Source organism: Nothobranchius furzeri, chromosome 1 (genome assembly GCF_043380555.1).
Source record: "Nothobranchius furzeri strain GRZ-AD chromosome 1, NfurGRZ-RIMD1, whole genome shotgun sequence".
NCBI classification, from domain to species: Eukaryota; Metazoa; Chordata; class Actinopteri; order Cyprinodontiformes; family Nothobranchiidae; genus Nothobranchius; species Nothobranchius furzeri.
In genome coordinates this window covers 50,398,249-50,420,106 of record NC_091741.1, presented here as the reverse complement: position 1 = coordinate 50,420,106, position 21,858 = coordinate 50,398,249, and positions in this window count along the sequence as shown.

The following is a 21,858-nucleotide window of genomic DNA, read 5'->3' as shown; positions in this document are numbered from 1 at the left end:
AGGTCCCTCAGTCTTGTTTTGAAGGCACCACAATCATGGGGAAGACTTCTGACTTAACAGCTGTCCAAAAGACAATCATTGACACCTTGCACAAGGAGGGCAAGACACAAAAGGTGATTGCTAAAGAAGCTGGCTGTTCGCAGAGCTCTGTGTCCAAGCACATTAACAGACAGGCGAAGGGACGGAAAAAATGTGGTAGAAAAAAGTGTACAAGCTCTAGGGATAACCGCACCCTGCAGAGAATTGTGACGACAAACCCATTCAAAAATGTGGGGGAGATCCACAAAGAGTGGACTGCAGCTGGAGTCAGCGCTTCAAGAACCACCACGAGGAGACTCATGAAAGACATGGGATTCAGGTGTCGCATTCCGTGTGTCAAGCCACTCTTGAACAAGAAACAGCGCAAGAAGCGTCTCGCCTGGGCCAAGGACAAAAAGGACTGGACTGATGCTGAGTGGTCCAAAGTTATGTTTTCTGATGAAAGCAAGTTCTGCATTTCCTTTGGAAATCAAGGACCCAGAGTCTGGAGGAAGAGCGGAGAAGCACAGAATCCACGTTGCATGAGGTCCAGTGTAAAGTTTCCACCGTCAGTGATGGTGTGGGGTGCCATGTCATCTGCCGGTGTTGGCCCACTCTGTTTCCTGAGGTCCAGGGTCAATGCAGCCGTCTACCAGGAAGTTTTAGAGCACTTCATGCTTCCTGCTGCTGACCAACTTTATGGGGATGCAGACTTCACCTTTCAACAGGACTTGGCACCTGCACACAGTGCCAAAACCACCAGCACCTGGTTCAAGGACCATGGTATCCCTGTCCTTGATTGGCCAGCAAACTCGCCTGACCTTAACCCCATAGAAAATCTATGGGGTATTGTGAAGCGGAGGATGCAATACGCTAGACCCAACAATGCAGAGGAGCTGAAGACGACTATCAGAGCAACCTGGGCTCTCATAACACCTGAGCAGTGCCACAGACTGATCGAGTCCATGCCACGCCGCATTACTGCAGTTATTGAGGCAAAAGGAGCCCCGACTAAGTATTGAGTGCTATACATGCACATTCTTTTCATGTTCATTCTTTTCAGTTGGCCAACATTAGAGAAACAAACATTTTTTCATTGGCCTTTAGAATATTCTAATTTTCTGAGATACCAGATTTGATGTTTTCATTGGTTGTCACCTATAAATATCAAAATTAAACGTAATAAACATCGGAAATACATTGGTCTGTGTGCATTGCATGAATATAATGTACAAGTTTCACGTTTTGAATGGAATTACTGAAATATTTTCAACCTTTTGATGATATTCTAATTTACTGGCCAGCACCTGTAGAACGATAAGGGAAGCTTGGGCCTTGAGGAGGGAAGATGATTGTTGACAATACGTTATCATGTGTTCAGAGCTGCAGAAAGACTCTGAACTCAAGCTGATGGGAGGCAGGATACGGCAGATTAAAGGAGACACATGCAGACCCGTGTCTCCACATCGACCAGATATTGAAGGGTCAAACTGTACTTAAAACTGACCATTACTGCACATTACATAAACCCCTTTTCAAGGGCACGGGGTCCTGGCGGAAACCATGAGTCGTTGAATAATCCCAGAGGCCCTAGGGACTCAGTCGAGGAAGAAAAGATTAGTCCGCAGGCAAATGCATCAGGAGTGAGGAAAAACAAACCCCCACAACAGAAAATAGTCAACGGTACTCCCAAACTCGAAGAGATAATTCCAATCAGGCGATGATAATTCCACCTAACGTAATCCTTAGGGAGGAAGCAGACGAGCAGGGACCGGATCAGGCTCCAGGCGAACCGTAGAACTCCAGCGACCACGGCAGGAACCACAGGACATCCAGACCCAAACGAACCGGACCCACAGCAGCAGGCAGCAGAATCAGGCGATGAGGCAAAGAGGTCCTCCCAGGAGCGAGGACCACAGGTGAAACCCAGGAGAGAAGAGCACACATGTAGGGCACTTGAATGTAGACACACATAGATTGCATCTGATGTAAATTAATAAACAAAAATAAACCTAGCACTATATCTACCTATATGTGCTATGTGAAGTAATTATGTGAACGGAGCTCAGGTGAAAGAAATGAATGCAGTAAACTACGTGTGCTGGAAAAGTGTTACAAATAGAACTAAATTAACAAACCCTATAATATATGCAAGGGAAAATCAACGCTTTGGAGCAAAAATGTTATCCACGTTGATGATTCCTCTGATTACTTTGCCATGAATTTCTCCAGCCTTATGGACACCTTCAGCTTTACCCAGCATGTTTCTGGCCCCACACACACCAGGGGGCACACTCTAGACCTTGTTTTTACCCTGAGTCTAAATGCTGACAGTGTTTGTCCTGAGGACGTTTATATTTCAGATCACCATTGCATTTTCTTTAACTTGTCAGTTTCTGCGTCCCCACCTCCTGCTCGCCATATGGTTAGTTCTCGTTTTCTTAATGAGAGCACAGCTAGCAATTTTTCTGCTGCTTTTGATCCACCCTGTTCTTCTGATAACGACCCAGATTCCTTAACTTCTCAGTTTAATGAGCACTGCCTCTCCATTCTGGACAACATCTGTCCTGTCAGAACCAGATCAGTTCCTGCAGTGAACCCTACTCCCTGGTTTAATGACAGCCTTCGCAGTCTGAAGCGCCAATGCAGAAAAATTGAGTGTTTGTGGAAGAAAACCCATCTCCACGTCCATCTGCTGCACCTAAAGGATATTCTGACATCCTTTAACTCTGCAGTCAGAGACGCTTGGGTTTCCCATTCCTCCAACCTGGTGTCTCAGAGCAACGGGAACCCCAAGGTGCTGTTTAACACCATCAGCAGCATCGTCTCTCCTGCCTCTCCTACAGCCTCCATCCACTCTGTTACAGACTGTGAGAACTTTCTGTCTTTCTTTGTGGACAAAGTCAATAAGGTTAGATCTAGCATCTCTCCTTCAGCCTTATCGCTGCCTCTCCTGACTCCAACCAGACCCATCATCCTAGATAGCTTTGCTCCTGTTTCTTTGCCTGAGTTAACCAAACTAGTTAACTCTATGAAGACCTCTGCATGCCCCCTCGACATCTTACCCTCATCTTTGTTTAAAAGTACTTTTCAGTCCATCGGTCCCAGCGTGCTCTCTATAATTAATGCTTCTCTGGTTTCTGGTCAGGTCCCTGCCTACTTAAAAAATGCTGTAATCCACCCGCTTCTTAAAAAACGAGTCTCGACCCCTCTCTCCATAGCAGCTTCAGACCTATCTCTAAACTGCCGTTCATCTCCAAGATCTTGGAAAAGGTTGTGGCTAAACAACTCACAGCTGCTCTTGATGAACATAACATCTATGATAGCTTCCAGTCAGGTTTTCGTAGAGCTCATTCTACTGAAACAGCTCTTCTTAGGGTCGCTAATGACCTTCCGTTCATTTCCAAGATCTTGGAAAAGGTTGTGGCTGCTCTTGATGAACATAACATCTATGATAGCTTCCAGTCAGGTTTTCGTAGAACTCATTCTACTGAAACAGCTCTTCTTAGGGTCTCTAATGACCTTCTGACTCACAGTGATGCAGAGGACTGTTCTGTTCTGGTCCTGCTGGACCTGACTGCAGCCTTTGACACTGTTGACCATCACCTGCTACTGGAGAGGCCGAGAGACTGGGTAGGCCTATCAGGATCTGCTCTGGAAAGGTTCTCCTCTTGTCTTTCTGAGCGTTACTTTTCTGTGGCCGTCTCCAAGTTTAGGTCCTCTACCACCTCCCTTACCCATGGTGTCCCACAAGGTTCTGTGCTGGGGCCTCTGATCTTCCTCCTCTATCTGCTTACTCTTCAGCACATCCTGAGCTCCTTCAAAGGAATCTCCTACCATCTTTATGCAGATGACATCCAACTGTACGTCTCCTTTAAGCCCCATGACATGTCTAAGCTGCAGCTGTTACACACCTGCTTAGACTCTATCAAAACCTGGATGGCTAGGAGCTTTCTACAGCTGAATGAAGATAAGACTGAGATCCTCATCTGTGCCCCAGACAAGATGGTTCCCAAAGTCAGAGACTCTCTTGGTCAGCTTGCTTCACACACCAAACCTTCCATCAGGAATCTTGGCGTGACCTTTGACCCAGCTCTCACCCTGGATTCTCATGCCAGTTCTCTTGTTCGCTCTTCCTTCTTCCATCTCAGGAACATTGCTAAGCTGAGTCCCATTCTGTCCCGCTCTGAACTTGAGACAGTTCTCCACACCTTCATCTCCTCACGCTTAGACTACTGTAACTCTCTTTTCACGTGTCTGAGCAGAACCTCCCTGAACCGTCTACAGGTGGTTCAGAATGCCTGTGCTCGGCTTCTGACCAAGTCCTCCAAATACACCCACATCACCCCGCTTCTCCTCCAGCTTCACTGGCTGCCAGTCAACTTCAGGGTTCATTTCAAGATCCTGGTTCTGGTCTATAGGGCCTTACATGGACAAGCACCATCTTACATTGGTGATCTTCTTAGTCCCTACACCCCCAGCAGGTCCCTGAGGTCCAGTGATCAAAGCCTACTGGTTGTGCAGCGCACCAGGCTAAAGACCAAAGGTGACAGATCATTTGCTGCTGTGGCCCCCAGACTCTGGAACTCTCTCCCCCTGAGCCTGAGAACAGTGGACTCAGTGGTCTCCTTTAAAAAGCAGCTGAAGACTCACTTGTTCAAGCTGGCTTTTGTATGACCTTCTTCACCACTCTCTCCTTATTCTGCTCTCCCCACCTATTCCACCTTCCTCAGGATCCACTGATTTCCCTCTTTCCTACTCACTCTCTCTCTTTCTTAACATTTTTCCTTTTAAATCGCAATTGCTTGTTCTTGCTCATTTAAAATATATTTTTAAACATTTTCAAAACGCTTTTTTTCTATTTTTACAATTTTTATATTTTTTGTTTTTGTGAAGCGCCTCGTGATTTTTATCTTGAGAGGCGCTATAGAAATATCTTCTTCTTCTTCTTTGTCAGTCCTGAAAAGCTGAAAACCAAAAACGTTTTAGACTGTAGACAGGTGCAGGCGCGGCCTTACGAGGGTTTGGCGCAGGTGAGGTGCAGGTGAGCACTCTGGAGGGCCCTCGGTCGACGCGCAGGTGCAGTCAGAGGATCAGGGTCAGCCAGTAGTTGTACAGGGCGACAGTCAACCCCCCCCCTTTGGTAGGTGAGTCACCAACCTCAGGGCTAGAGGAGGTCACCAGCGCCAGCTGTAGTGGAGTAGGGTCAGTGATGTCGTCAGCCCCCCCTTCGGCAGGTGGTGTCCCCACTGCAAGGTACTGGGCTTCAGCTGGAGTCTCAGAGCCACCATCAACTCCTCCATCGGCAGGTGGTGTTCACACTGCAGGGTGCGGAATTTCAGGTGGAGTGCCACTGCAACCGTAAACGTCATCTAGGGCAGGTGGATTTACCACCCCAGGGTGAAGTGATCCTGCTGCAGAGACGACACAGACTCTGTGGGCGTCACTGACCTTGGAGACTGTGGACCGACTGGTCACTCTGACGGCGCCTTCTTCACTCCTTAAACATCTTTGTCACCATCTTTTGACAAAAAGTAACCACAGAAAGAGAAAGTCGGAATTATAACTGCATCTCAGTTCCAAACAATGTGTAATGCTGCTTAGGAGATAGGAGAGAGTGTGTGATGTCAGGGCTAATCTCATCTCACTGTGTGTAAATGTTGCAAATAAGGATATTAGAATGAAAGAAATGTGGGTTCAGATGTTTAGTTTTATCATTGCTATCATTTTTGCAACACGCTTGAGTTGTTTAGTCCAGCTGGAAGACACATCCAGACAGCTACAGGCTTGGGTTTGATTGTTTTGATTGTGGATGCATCCTGCAACCCGACATTAAAGCATTCTTTTAGAGCGTTCACAATCAGCCCAGCATGTGATGCTGGTTCTCTTCACATGAAATGAGTTCTGACAGAGCTTTGTTGTGGTTTTGTTGCTGAAAGGTAACTGATTACTCCTGTCACGAGTTGACCAGCAGCGCGTGATATAATCTTATCTATTGCATTTTTGAATGAAGCAGAAGTTCAGTTTGAACGTACATACTGTTTTAAATACATTTTAATAGTTCAGAACATTTCACCCCTGATTGCCACTAATTAAAGTCTTTTTGTTCTGGTTTAGAATATTCACAACATAGTTTGAATTAAAAAAACACATCAAGGCCTACAAACACTTGAGTAACAGTCAGCAGAGCAAGACTGACGTTTTGTCCCAGAAGCTGCATGCCTGTTCTCCCAGTGGGAAGAGCATGGCTGGGTCACCACAATTTGTTATCCAGCACCAGAACTCTGCTGCCAAGAAAACATGAGCTGAAGGAAACCCAATGTTTATGGTGCCCAAAAGAAAACTGAATATATTAATATTAAAATATTAGTTTTAACACTGGCTGCCTGGATGAGACAGAGTGTTTACTCTTTTATTAAATCTGTGTAACGTCCAGCAATGGTCAGTTTTCACCTGCAGATTGACCTACATGCCACCGGTCATCTGCAGACATGAATTCCATCCTCTAAGGTGGATTTTACATCCTAGCTTCCAACAAGCCCAGAAGATTCTGCAGCTCTGAACACATGATAACATATTGTCAACAAACTGTTCCCGTTTCAAGGCCTAAGCTTCCGTTGTCACTTCTACATGATTCCTCATGCCTCTGAGTAAAGTGAACACTTTTACAACTCATAAGTTAAATAATCATTAAATGAAATGAACAATATGGTTAAATGAAATGTTTTGATAATCTGTGCCTAAGTTAATAAGGTTGAAGTGAATTTTAATATTGCAATGAAACATTTTGGTGTTATGATCAGTAATGTTTGATTTAACAAGTGAATCATTATCTACACTCAAACACAATGTTCATTAGAGATAAATTAAAGTTAAACTAATGTCACTGCACATAGATATTTTCTCACCCACAAATCAGAGCATCCTGTTTCTGAGAAGGCGTGATGTCCTGAAGTTTGTTTGTTAACACCTCTTAACAAGGCACGTCCCGATTGGCCAAGTAAATCATAATATGAGAATATTAAAACAGGATCACTTGCGGAGCATTCCAGCATTCTGTGAGATTCAGCATTCTGTTATTTTTGAGCAGAACTCCAGACTGGCCACAGGAGGAAACTCTGTAACCACCGCATCTCTCGACAAGCTTTCGACAAGCTAAAAGCAAGCTACAGCTGACACAGCAAAACGGTTCCTTCAGCTATTCAGAAACAGCTGCTGTAGACGCAAACTAGTTCCAACCTGTGTGCCTGGCGACATCTCTGGACTGGAGCGTCGGTGCTGCGGTTAATCTACTGAACCTCGGTGCCCAGAGGTCATCCGACCTTCCTGACCTCCGGATCCACGAAGAGGGCCTCCAAAGAAAGGGTGAGGTAGACACAGCATGATTGCGTCTGATGCCGTTTTGATAAGAACCAACTTCATAGTTTAATGCAAACCAAATTCTTTCCACACCCAGAACTCCGTTCTTCTAGATACAAGGTTCTGATAAACACACACCATTCAATCACCGCACATCACATCCCATCCTCTTAGATTTATCCATCACTATCGTCTTAGTTAACTTGTCATGTTTTTCATTGTTTAGAAAATAAATTCTTACCTTTTATAAACATGACTCTTTCTGAATTGATATGAAGTGTGTTTGATCCCTGAAAAAGCAAAGAATCCTAGAATCTTCTGATTAAACATCCAAAGACCAAGCAGACTGATATTCTATATTTATATAGAATATCACATCTTATTGGTCATAAGTAGAGGTAATATATTAAGCTTAAAAGCAACTATATTCAACCCTACATCTGGCAACATGAACAGCTTCTCAGGTAAATCATGGCAACCCTCGAGCCTGTTGGAGATTTTCACTTTCACGTTTTATGTTTTTGTGAGTGACAAATGCCACTTCACATTTAGTTAAATCATTTTTAATTAAGAAATGTATTTATATTAGCAGCACTTTTTGTCCTTACTGTCACTGATACTTTGCTATCAGAATCAAACCTGTCAGAAGCAACAATGTTATTTTATCCCTAATTGCTTACATAGCCTGCTAATTTAACGAGTCTTTGTTATTTTTAGTCTTTTGTCTATTTAAAAGTGAAAAAGGAAGTTCCTCAGTCAGTCCTGTGGCCTCCTTTCAGCTAAGATAGCTGTAATATTAAACTGTAAAGTGGATAGAAGTTTCAGTTTGCCTTTGTGAAAATAAAATCTTCTCCCTTAATTCCAGCACAATAAATAGTTTTAATTTGCAGATGTGTGGTTAGGTTGTTGCTCTGCTAAAGTAGTTTAAAGGTCGCTTTGTCGCTTTGGACAAAAGCGTCTGCTAAATACATAAACATTAAAGGTCCATTTAATGAAAATGGAGACGTTCTTCATTCTGGTTTGTTTGTAGTTAACTTTCTAGAGGCTGGTGAAACCTTAAGGAAAATCTCATCTTTCCAGACTTTTAATTGAGTAGTTTGGGTTTAGTTTTTCTACTTCTTATTTTCTTCAATCTGTCCTAAAAAAATAATCACGACACTCTCACAGAATTTTCTCTACCTTACCAGGATCCACCAAACACCCATCAGTTGCATATAAATACTCTTTCACTCTATGTGATTTGTATTACTTTAAACATTCTTATTTATTTGTTTGTGTTAAAAATTCCTACCTTTGCAGTTCTGCGGGCTTTGTTTTAGTCATAAAATAAGTTTCTTTTCTCCTCAGATGCCTCCAGCATCATTTTAATCCCGTCATGTTCTGTGTCCCCCTGGTCCGACCCCCCCCCCCACCCCCCCACCCCGTTCTTCCTCTGCGTTCCCCTCATGTGTCCCCTTGTGTTCTGTGTCCTTATGCTTCCCCAGCCCTCTCCAGGTTTCCTCATGTGTCTCCTTGTGTTCTCCAGCTCCCTCTAGGCTTCCCTCATGTTTCCTCCAAGTCACTCCCATGCAGTTCCCATTGGTTTGTATTAGTCCTCCTCACCCCTTTAGTCATTAGTTGTTTATCTTTGCCCTTAGTCTTTAGATTTAGTTATTTAGTGTTTTATAGGTTATGGTTTATCTTCCCCTCAGCTTGTTCTTTCCCCATTTAGTTTATTGATGGCACCTGTCTTCCCTCTAGACCTCACTCCTCACACCTGTCACCTGTTCCCCTGATTGCTTCCCTCTGTGTTGAAAAACCCTGTCTTGTCCCTCAGTATTTGTTGGTCCATTGTCATTGTCAGCATTGTTCTGTCCTCCTCAGGAACTTCAGGTTTTTGCTCATGAATGAGCTTTGTTTTTGTAGCTCAGTTTGTTTTTCTGGATTTTCGGTTTGGCCTCCTGCACCTTTGGATAATTACCCATCATCCCAAATAAAGGATTTCACTTTCTACAGCCGCTCCTGCCTCGCATGATCTGGTGTTCTGCATTTTTGGGTCCTAACCTCCTGCACTCAACGTGTCAAATCATCCAACCACTTGTATTAACTGGATGGTTGGTCTTGAGACTTCAATTAAGCAGGGCAATAAATGAAAAATCTCTTAATCAGCTTAAAAGCTCCTAACTTGTTTCGAAGTTTACAAAAGAAATGTATTACGGTGGGTAATAAGTGTCTGTTTTCTCAGAATAAAACTTTCGTTCGGTTAGTGGCTAAATCAGAACATAAGACACATACTGGAAGATGCAGAAATCACACAGAGGGATTTCAGAGAGTGGAAGCCATGTCACTTTGTTTTAATGGTGCTAAATGTGGAGATAATTTATTTTCAGGTGCAAGCTTGTGTCACGTTTTTGTTGCTGTAATAGTCACGCTTGTTTTTTTTTATTCACCATCAGCTACTTAATCAACTCGAACAATCCTTTAATTAAGCATTCTCAGTCCAAATGGAGGCTCCAAATCAAAATCCAAAGTGATTGTCTCTTCTTCAAATGTTTCCTTGCTCTAGATAAGTTTCACCATAAACAGTTGAGGTTCGTAAGTACGGAACAGGATTAGGGCCACTGAAAAAAAGAAAAGGAATTCTGACTTTAATCTCAGACGTCAAAAAATGAACTGACCTGTATTGGAATGTTTTTTATGTGAAGTGCTTTGAGACGACTCTTGTCGTGATTTAGCGCTATATAAATAAACTTGAACTGAATTGAAAAAAAATGTTAGGCATTGAGATCAATCTCAGATTATATAAAAGTCAAATTCCTTTTTCATTTCTTTTCTTTTTCTCGTTTTAGTGGCCCTAATTATCTTCCTTACATAACAAAGTTTTAATCTTTAATTAATCAGTTTTTTTTATTTGTCTGCCTTGTCATTTTGATTAACTACTTCTACATCCTCATTAACAAAACAAATCATGTCACCATGAGTAGTTGCAGGTTTAAATCCCGGACAAGACCCCAATTTGTTATTGCCTGGCTAAAAAACTACAATTAAAACAAGGGGAAAAGTCCATCAAAATGCATGAAAATTATTTATTTAAAAAATTATCATAAAATACATGAATGACACAAATTGTCTGAAGTAATGAGAAGGTATATACTCTACAACAAAATGAAAAATAATCAATCAATCAATCAGTACTTTATTAATCCCAGAGGGAAATTAGAGAAAACAAATGAAAAGTAGAAACTTCTCCTTTTGCTGATTAAATGTCATCAAACACCATGTAGAACACTTATTAAATTTTGTTATATATTATATTTTGTTAACACATACTCAAACACACAACTCTGGGGGGGAAATTAAGCATGGTTATCTTCCAAATATTTCATCCCCTCCCATTTTCTCAGTTAAAAAAACTTTTAAAAATGGAAGTTTTTTTTTTGGGGGGGGGGGGGGGGGGGTCCATTTGACCCAAATAAAGATAAGAGCTAATAAAGCAGTCTTGCAATCTTTTAGATCAAACCAAGCATAAATCAAATCAACTGTCCTAAAATATTTATTAGGTTTCTTCACCTTATGTGCTACTACTTAAAGGCTTCATAAAATACATGAACTGAAAATAATGGCATCACTATTCAAGTGAAAGGGTTAGATGTTCTGAAGCTCCAGCAGAAAATATACATGTCCTTGTTCTTAAGGACTTTAAAAATCACCAGTTGTACTGCAGCTAAATTACTCACATCAAGTTAAAGTTATAGGGTTAGGAGCATTTAAAACTTTTTTCCCATGTTGTAATTTACTATATGATACTGCTCTAGGGCACCTGGCATTAATGTCAGCTTTATGTGACAAAAAAATCTTGCATAAAAAGCATGCACTCTCATTCAGATAAATACTATATCGCCCCTAACCCTGGTTTCCATGTGTTGCTGGATTGTTGTGTTTTTTCTTAAATATTAGTTTAAGTATCTGCTTGAGAAAGGGGTACTTCTCAGGGTTGTGATCAGATCAGAAGACAATAAGGATCCCATTTATATGCCTGTTTGTTTTAATAACCTACAAATCATTCATCACCACAGTAAAAGCAAGTGTGGCTCACTGCTTTATGAAATATATAAAACAGTTGTATTAAATAAGATTTGTGCATAGAGTAAAACCTCTGATGGATGAAATGTTTTAATCAAGTCAAGCTTTAAGTCTCTGGCTCCTTTTTTATTGCAGGGAAAAAGAGGACAAAACCCACAGTTCTAGAGGGATTTTTATTTTTTTACTTTGCAGCTTGCTTTTACTTTTTCCATCCTAACCATCACCACCAACCCTCTCATTCTACCCACATCCCGTATTTCTCTCCCTCCCAAACATTTAACTTCATACAGCTCATAATGCATTGCACGCAGACCCGTTTTCCTTCTTATTTTAGTTGACAAGCCGCTGGAAAATTGTAAGGGTCGCAGAGAGAAAGGCACCGTTGAAATCTGCAAACATTGCAGTAAACGGTTTACGTTGTTGTGCTTTGTTGCCTAGCAACAACATAGCAGACAATGATACACCCAGCAGCTACCAAAATAAACCCCCTACACATGTGTTGCAGATGATGAAGATGAAAAGTGTTCCCCAATTCGTGCTAATATTGGTGTCACTACACTGTTTACTGGAGTAAAACTGGCATGTTAACTTCACTTCACACAACACAGAAGCTTTATTTTATATATTATAAAAGTGGTTAGTACCTACAAAGTTTAAGCAGGATTTCATATAAAATGTCTGAAAACAAGCTGACAGTCAACTATAATGGTTTGGGGTGTTCTAGGGATAGGGTACGGGTTGAGTAAACTATTGCAAATAGGCATTTTATTTTCCAAGAAGACATGGATGTCATTTTTGCTTGTTTGCTTTTTTTGAGGGTGCAAGGTTACTTTTTCACAAGGCATTTGTGATCCATTTCTACTTACTTTTACTGAAGTATAGCAAGCTGTGATGTATTGACCACACATCTCAAAAAGAAGTATACAATTTGAATCCTTTTGATACCCCAACACCACCAAAGCCGCAAAGGGGTGGCAGCCCTAGCAAGAAATTCCTGTGATCCCCCCACCCCCCTTTGTCTCTTCCTTTCTCTTTCACCTCCGTCTCCGTGTCTGGTCGGAATTACAAAGGATTCAAAAAAAACAATAACAATAAAGATTTAAGTATCAGGCGTGACATTAAAAGCAGACGCTTTGATGCTCCACCTGTGAGTTAATCTGTAAGGCTTGTCACCCGCATTCAGACATTAATTCTGTTTGCTTAACAGCCAGACAGGACATGAAAAAAAAAGAAAAAATAAATAAGACATTTCTGTGACACTTCTCATCACTTCCATCTCATCCGGTACGGTCCCTCACCTCTATACTAGCTCCTTCCCCCCTAAGGCTGAGCTCAGCCAGGCTGCAAAGGAGTGCTTCACCTTCCAGCTCAGCTCTTTCTCCACCACAGTCCGACATGGCCCCAATCCACCTGTTAATCTCCGGCCATCCCCCTTTGGTCCACAGACCCACAGCCAGCTTAAAACTCACATTTCTTCTCCTCAATCCGAGGATAACAGGATACAACCATTTCATTCAAGACATGAAATTGTGTTTGCAGTAGTGCACACATGTGGTGTAAACTGCAGTCGCTCCATTCTCAACCCCCCCGCTAAAAGTTCAGAGGTCACAGAGAGTAGCTGACACTTGAGCTGCATATCTCAGCCATGATCTCAGCATCTGCTCCTCGCTCACCTTCACTGAGCACATCTGTTATTTGGTTGACAGACAAAATAAACGTATCCTTAGTGATGACTGAAGTCTGACAGACTATTGAGAATGCATGTTGGGGTGTGAAGACCGGATGGCTGTGGGGGGTGTTGGGGATCCACTGAGTCAAGAGGCAGAAAATATGGAGATGAGTAAATCTTTTCCATCAGCTGATAAACTACGCCCACGGTACAGCAATCTGTGAACATAGATTATGAAACTAACAGAAAATTGGCATTTTTCTTCATTCTCTGCCTTTTCCTCTAATGGCACACAGCTGAAACTTCTTCGGTCTGATTTAGTTTTCCTAAATTCACAACTGAAACTAAGTTAGTTCTTTTGAAGATTTGATGCATTGTATCATTTTAGCTGCGTATTCTCTGAGCTCGGTTCTCTGTAATTGTGGTTTTGCAGCGACGACTACTCCCTCGAGGACCAGACAGAGAAACCCACCGTTTCCACGGACTAGAAAGCAAAAGCACATAAAAAAAAGTTGTTGATGCAGCATATCATGCCATTAAATTAAACCGTGCCTCAATGAAGATGGAACCACCAACCACAGAAAATTACAGTCTGTCTGTGGTTTGTACATTTTTTTAAAAAGCAAAACAAAGGAAAATAGGAGTTGGAGCTTTGGGATTAAATGGATTGTAGACGCATGCAGGGAAAAGAGATGAAATTCAGTTTCTAAAAGTTTGTCTTTTGTGTATATACTGCACATGAATATGCATATTCCTGTTATAGTTTTGGTATGTTTAAGCATGAAAACAATTTAGTATGTGCTGTGATGCACATCAACATCCTTTTCCGACATGGTCTTTTTAATATAAGTTTTATACACCCACTGCAGGAAAATAAAATGACTATTCTCCCTGCTGAGGTTCTGCTTTAGTCATTTATTTGTTATGTGTTTCAGCTGAAGTGGTGAAAACATAAACGTGTGTGGGAAGGTGTGCATTAAAGGATGATGATGTTTCAGTATGAGAAAAGCTGCATGTTCACACAAAACAGGACAGATTTAAACACAGATGGACAAAGACACAAAGCAGAGAAACCTGAAGTTTTCTTTTTTCCAGACTTGAACATCTTGGTGAGAGGTTTTCAGGGATGTGGCTGTCCCCTGATGGCTGTAGCAAGGATGAAAAAAGGAAGGAGGCCAGACGGCCCTGAAGGAGTCCTTCCTACTTCTGTGGGGAGAGCACACACACACACACACGCACACACATAGACACATACACACTCAGTGACTGAGTGAACATGTATGTAAACTAGAGGCTATCCTCAAGATCTGTGGAACAGATGAATTTAATTCATTCCATGTTTTTATTTTAGCAGACGAACACACAGTCCTTGAGGGAATTTTTTTTTTATTCTTTGGCTGGGCTTAGATTTTTCTTTCTCGTTTCTATCAACAGGAAAACAAATTCTACCAACAGGAAAACAAATTCTACCAACAGGAAAACAAATTCTACCAACACAGAAACAAATTCTACCAACACAGAAACAAATTCTACCAAAAAGGAAGCAAATTCGACTGTACTTCTTTGATTTCACGTTAAACAGGTTTCTAGGATTTCCTTTTTTCACCCTCGGAATATTGCTAAGATTAGAATCATCCTTTCCAGGAGTGATGCTGAGAAACTAGTTCATGCATTTATTACATCAAGACTGGATTACTGTAATTCATTACTCTCAGGAAGTCCACAGAATGTAGTTAAAAGTCTTCAGCTTGTCCAAAATGCTGCAGCTAGAGTTCTGATGAGGATTAAAAAGTGAGATCATACCTCTCCTGTCTTAGCTTCCCTACATTGGCTACCTATTAAATTCAGAATAGATTGTAAGATCCTCTTTATCACATACAGTATAAAGCTCTTAATAATCAAGCTTCATCATACATCAGTAATCTGATTGTTCCATATGTTCCTAACTGAGCACTTCGCTCTCAGACTGCAGGTTTACTGCTGGTTCCCAGAATATCTAAAATTAGGATGGGAGACAGATCTTTTAGCTATCAGGCTCCTCTTTGGTGGAACCAACCCCCAGCTTTAGTTCATGAGGCAGACACCTTGTCTATTTTTAAGACTAGGCTTAAAACATTTTTATTTGATAGGGCATATGGTTCAAATCTGATGTTAGCTTATATCTGGACAAGTGGGGGAGTAGAGGGAGGTGGAGTGTACAGTCGGTTAAGATGGCTCTCCCTTGCCCTGCCTCCATCTAAAAGGCTAGGTTATCCAGAGTAATCTCTGTAGTTATGCTGCTATAGGCTTAGACTGCTGGAGGACATACTGACCACTTTCCACACTCTACTACTTTCTTCTACATTTTGCTCTTTAACTGTATTTTTTCCTGCAATTTCAGCTGTTAACTTTATTTTTTCTATAAGTGTTTTTCTCCCCAGAAGAAGCTACAATGATGTTCTGCTGAGCTGTGATGCCCTCATGGAGGGGGCCATCAGCTTGAACACTGTTGCTAACCATTAAAACATTGTCCCTCTCCTGATAATAACATTTTACTTTCCGTGAAATTGAATGTGCTACTACTAGTTTACCCTTTAATTATAGATTCACTAGGGTAAATACAATAAAGTTTATCTCTCACCAAATAGAATATTTAAATCAAAATGTAACCATAGAAAAATTACAGTGTGTGTGTGTGTGTGTGTGTGTGTGTGTGTGTGTGTGTGTGTGTGTGTGTGTGTGTGTGTGTGTGTGTGTGTGTGTGTGTGTGTGTGTGTGTGTGTGTGTGTGTGTCTGCTCTGTCTTCTCGATCCCCAGTGAGTCGTGGTGGATGGCTGCTTATACTGAGCCAGGATCCTCTAGAGGTTTCTTCCTGTTAAAAGGGAGTTTTCCTCTCCATTGTCGCTGCATGCTTGCTTAGTATGAGGATTGCTGTTAAGACTCTGACAGTAGTCAGTGACTCGATGCAATTTGCTGGGTTCCTTATATAGGAAATTTTTTTCTGATTGGCTTAATGAACTGACCTGTATTGCAATGTTTACCATGTGAAGTGCCTTGAGACGACTCTTGTCGTGATTTGGCGCTACATAAATAAACTTGAATTGAATTGAAAGTTTCTTGAAGAAGTCTGAAAAGCGAAACCCATCCATCCTTCCATTCATCCATTCATTTTCTTCTGCGTAACTGAGGTCGGGTCGTGGGGGCAGCAGCCTAAGCAGAGAGGCCCAGACTTCCTTCTACCAAGCCACTTGGGACAGCTCCTTCGGGACAATCCCATGGAGTTCCCTGGCCAGCTGAGACAGCTTATCATGCTGCCTCTGCCGCTCGTTCATGCTTGCCCTGTATAATATACAAAAGGTCAGACCGTACCTTACACAAAATGCCACCCAGCTCCTTGTGCAATCTACTGTCATCTCCCGCATAGACTACTGCAATGTCCTACTAACTGGTCTTCCAGCTTGCACTGTGAGACCTCTTCAAATGGTCCAGAATGCAGCGGCGCATCTGGTCTTCAATCAGCCTAAAAGAGCACATGTCACCTCTTTATTCATTGAGCTCCATTGGCTACCGCCAGCTGCTCGCATGAAATTCAAATCGCTAGCACTAGCATACAATATCCTGGATGGTGCAGCTTCCATCTACCTGAAACCTTTTGCAAAGGTTTACATCACGGCCCGGCCACCCCGGTCATCGAAGAATTGTCGGCTAGCAGTGCCTGCACCACGCTCAGGACAATCCAGACTCTTTTCATGTGTTGTTCCACAAATGTGGAATGACCTACCAAGCTCTACTATAACAGGGACTTCCTTGTCGATTTTCAAGAAACTCCTGAAGACCCTGCTCTTCAGAGAGCATCTTCTAAACTAGCACTCTCCCAGCACCTGTCCCCCTCTCTTCTGCACACTCCATGTTCACCTCCCTCTATGATCTATTGTGCTGTCTCACTGCCACCTAGGATTGACTGAATAGTGTTTGTTATTAGCATCAAGGACAACCTGATTGCTTGATTGTTACCTGTAAGTCGCTTTGGACAAAATAATCTGCTAAATACATAAACATAGTTCCTTCAGCGAGACTTGGGTCTCCTCCCGGTTGGATGTGCCTGGAAAGCCTCACCAGCCCAGGAGGCATCCTGACCAGGTCTCCGAGCCACCTGAACTGGCTCCTTTCGATGTGGAGGAAGAGCAAGTCTACTCTGAGCCCCTCTCGAATGACCAAGCTTCTCACCCTATCTCTAAGGGAAAGTCCAGCCACCCTGTGAAAAACTCATTTCAGCTGCTTGTATTTGCGATCTCAGTCTTTTGGTCACTACCCAAAGCTCGTGACCATAGGTGAGGGTAGGAACACTGATGGAACTTTTTAATCAGTAGTAGTGTAGCACAGGTCCTTCTCAAAAAAATTCCATATTGTGATGAAGTTCATTATTGTCTGTAATGTACTGATAAACATTAGACTTTCATATATATTAGATTCATTACACACAACTGAAGTAGTTCAAGCCTTTTATTTTTTCTAATATCGATGATTATGGCATACAGCTCACGAAAACCCAAAATTCCTATCTCAAAAAATTAGCATATCATGAAAAGGTTCTCTAAACGAGCTGTTAATCTAATCATCTGAATCAACTAATTAACTCTAAACACCTGCAAAAAATTCCTGAGGCTTTTAAAAACTCCCAGCCTGGTTCATTACTCAAAACTGCAATCATGGGTAAGACTGCCGACCTGACTGCTGTCCAGAAGGCCATCATTGACACCCTCAAGCAAGAGGGTAAGACACAGAAAGAAATTTCTGAACAAATAGGCTGTTTCCAGAGTGCTGTATCAAGGCACCTCAGTGGGAAGTCTGTGGGAAGGAAAAAGTGTGGCAGAAAACGCTGCACAACGAGGAGAGGTGACCGGCCCCTGAGGAACATTGTGGAGAAGGACCGATCCCAGACCATGGGTGACCTGCGGAAGCAGTGAACTGAGTCTGGAGTGGAAACATCCAGAGCCACCGTGTACAGGCGTGTGTAGGAAATGGGCTATAGGTGCCGCATTCCCCAGGTCAAGCCACATTTGAACCAGAAACAGTGGCAGAAGCGCCTGACCTGGGCTACAGAGAAGCAGCACTGGACTGTTGCTCAGTGGTCCAAAGTACTTTTTTGGATGAAAGCAAATTTTGCATGTCATTCAGAAATCAAGGTGCCAGTCTGGAGGAAGTCTGGGTTGAGGGAAATGCCAAAATGCCTGAAGTCCAGTGTCAAGTACCCACAGTCAGTGATGGTCTGGGGTGCCATGACAGCTGCTGGTGTTGGTCCACTGTGTTTTATCAAGGACAGGGTCAATGCAGCTAGCTGTCAGGAGATTTTGGAGCACGTCATGCTTCCATCTGCTGAAAAGCTTTATGGAGATGAAGATTAGATTTTTCAGCACAACCTGGCACCTGCTCACAGCGCCAAAACCACTGGTAAATGGTTCACTGACCATGGTATTACTGTGCTCAGTTGGTCTGCCAACTATCCTGACCTGAACCCCATAGAGAATCTGTGGGATATTGTGAAGAGAAAGTTGACACGCAAGACCCAACACTCTGGATGAGCTTAAGGCCGCTATCGAAGCATCCTGGTCCTCCATAACACCTCAGCAGTGCCACAGGCTGATTGCCTCCACGCCACGCCACATTGAAGAAGTCATTTCTGCAAAAGGATTCCTGACCAAGTATTGAGTGCATAACTGAACATAATTATTTTAAGGTAGACTTTTTTTGTGTTAAAAACACTTTTCTTTTATTGGTCGGATGAAATATGCAAATTTTTTGAGATAGGAATTTTGGGTTTTCATGAGCTGTATGCCAAAATCATCACTATTAGAAACAATAAAAGGCATGAATTACTTCAGTTGTGTGTAATGAATCTAATATATATGAAAGTCTAATGTTTATCAGTACATTACAGACAATAATGAACGTTATCACAATATGCTAATTTTTGAAAAGGAATTGTACTTTACAGTACTGTTGACACAGCACCAATCTGCCTAACGTCTTCAAGAAACCCAAGTCCAGTTGCCTTCATTCAAACCCCTTTGGATTGTAATGAAAATAGAATTGTAGCTCATACCCACCAGCGTGTGAATCTGTGTATGAATGGGTGAATGATTGGTTGTGTTGTGAAGCAACTTGAGGGTTGCAGAACCTTAAGAAGGCACTATACAAACACAGGCCATGACACAACACAATGGCATAATTAAAACTATACTACGGTCACGTTAACACAGAGTCATCTGGACCAACTTTTAAGGAGATGATTGTTTTTGCAACCCAAGTCCAGTCTTTAATAATTAATTCAAACAAATTCACCACGAGTGACAGATTTATTTTCTTTTTGCTACATTCAGTAAAGCAACTTGACCATGTCTGTTAATTTGGGTTAATGTGACCTAACTTTACCCCCAAATCCTTGCCCATGAAACTCATGCAGGTTGAAGGAAAGCAGTGAAATAGATACAGGATTTTATATCCTGTCTTCAGTGGAAGCAGAAAGCTGGTTGCAATTTAGACTCTAATCCTCAGGGATGTTTGTAAAGTGTCTCGGGATAAAATCCACCTTTAAGTCATGTAGGGTTACATACCTGGAACCAGTTAGTCAGCCCCATATTTTCAAGTTTTGTAGGTTTGTCAGCTCTATACTGTAGAATAATATAAAGTATTATTCAGGATGTTCACTGTAAGTGGCTCTGTGTAAAGGAAAGAACAAACATGACTTCATCCCAGAGGCTTGCAAAGGCAAAAACTTCAGATGTCAGCCAAAATATCTGACTCTTGCATACACATGTGTTACACGCACCGTATTCTTACCAGGTGTTGTTCGAAGCAGCAGTTAAAACCTGCTCATCCTATGAAACCATATTTTATATCTGCTTCTATTATCTTTGGTATTTTCTTTGGTATCTTTGGAATTCTATCTTTATACAATGCAAAATGTAACAAAAAGGGATAAATTGGGATTTCCCTCTGGGATTAATAAAGTATTTTTGAATTGAATTTGGTCAAAATCAAGACAAAGTATGGATTCCAATTTGAGCTCCAGTGATGTAAGAAAAGTTGTTTGTTGTGTTGAAGAAAACAAAGCTTTTAGGGGCTTATTCGAAGCTAATTTAGTTAAAGTTTTTAAATCCCACCTACCACTGAGCCAAGATGCTTTTACATTATCACAATGTTTGACAGAGCCCTCTTTGTGTTATGTATTGTCTTCATCTGGCTGTAAAACCACTAATTACATTGATTGAACACACTCTAAAAATTAGAATGAATCCCAGTTTAATCAGCATGTGAGGAAAAATGCATTATTTACACTCGTTAATGGTTTTTGGCTGATTTTCCTAAGAAACTAATACAGGAATCACAGAAACAGTTGTTCATGTTGTTTTCTCTCTTGGTCTGCTAAAGCTTTATGAGTCATAGAAGCTGAAGCTGAAGGGGGTCTTTCAGTTCTGAGTCAGCCCACTGAAACACTGTGGAACAATACACTGAATTCTCTGCAGGGATACTTGAAAAAAAGCTGAAAATGACATCAGACATAGATTTTGCCAAAAGCTTTCCCCCCAATTTTTTTTTTTGACAGCCCCAAACTTAGACATACAAACAGTGAATATCAAGTTTAATCTTTTTTTTCTAACACAGTGACTATAATTCAACAATAAATCACAGATCCTTGCAAATACAATCATAGTTTCTTGAGGGTTTCTTTGCATGTTGGTGCCCGTTTTTATTCCTGCCAGCTCTGCTGCCCAACTCAACATGCATCATCAACATCTGCTGGGAGATTGTTAAACTTCACAGTAGTTATTCTGAACTGTGGCGAGAAAAGCAATGAATCAGCCAGTTATTATGGCTAGGGTGATGGGAAGTCATGGTGAAAAATAGTTTTACTGCATACGTAGTAAGTAGACACTTATGACACTTTTGGAAATGAGATACTAAAACAAAACCTGCAAGGGAATACTAATATCAACATGTTTGTATTGAGTTCTTTAAACAGCGAACCTTTGCATGATGTTAGTTTTACTCAGATTCATGCTTCCCAGACATAGTTTTCCAGACTTTTACACCCAAAAATAGTTTAATTCTGAATTATGACCTGAATTGTGATTCTAATTTGACCAAACATGGTGTTGCCCGGGCACATGGTGGACCAGGTTCCCATTGCAAGGCTGACTGAAGCCTGCCAAGTTCTCACATCCACACTGTTGGATGCTTTTCAAGTGTAATTTAGAGACCACAACTTCCGTCTGAAACATTTGCTCCCAAGCAGCCTGTGATTTGTTCGAACCTAACAAGGGCTGGTAAAAGCAAAATTACACAGCTAACAAGTTTCTTTTGGCTGTTTTTCCCTTTTATTTTCCCCCTTTTTCCACTCCCAGTCTTGAAGTCTCAGAAACCTGCAAAAACTGGGGTGATCTAGTTTTGATATTACTGAAAATGTTTAGACAGAGTCATCACTTTATACATGCTACGTATTTCTGGGTTTTATTTGTCATTTTTGCATTGTTTTCCTTGTTTAAGTCTGTGAAGATCCATACCAGACCAGGGAGGAAGACATAAAAAGCTCCCTTCTTAGAAGAGAAATTACATTAAAGATTTGTCTTCCTGTTACAAGCACATCCAAAATCTCTCTCTCTCTCTCTCTCTCTCTCTCTCTCTCTCTCTCTCTCTCTCTCTCTCTCTCTCTCTCTCTCTCTCTCTCTCTCTCTCTCTCTCTCTCTCTCTCTCTCTCTCTCTCTCTCTCT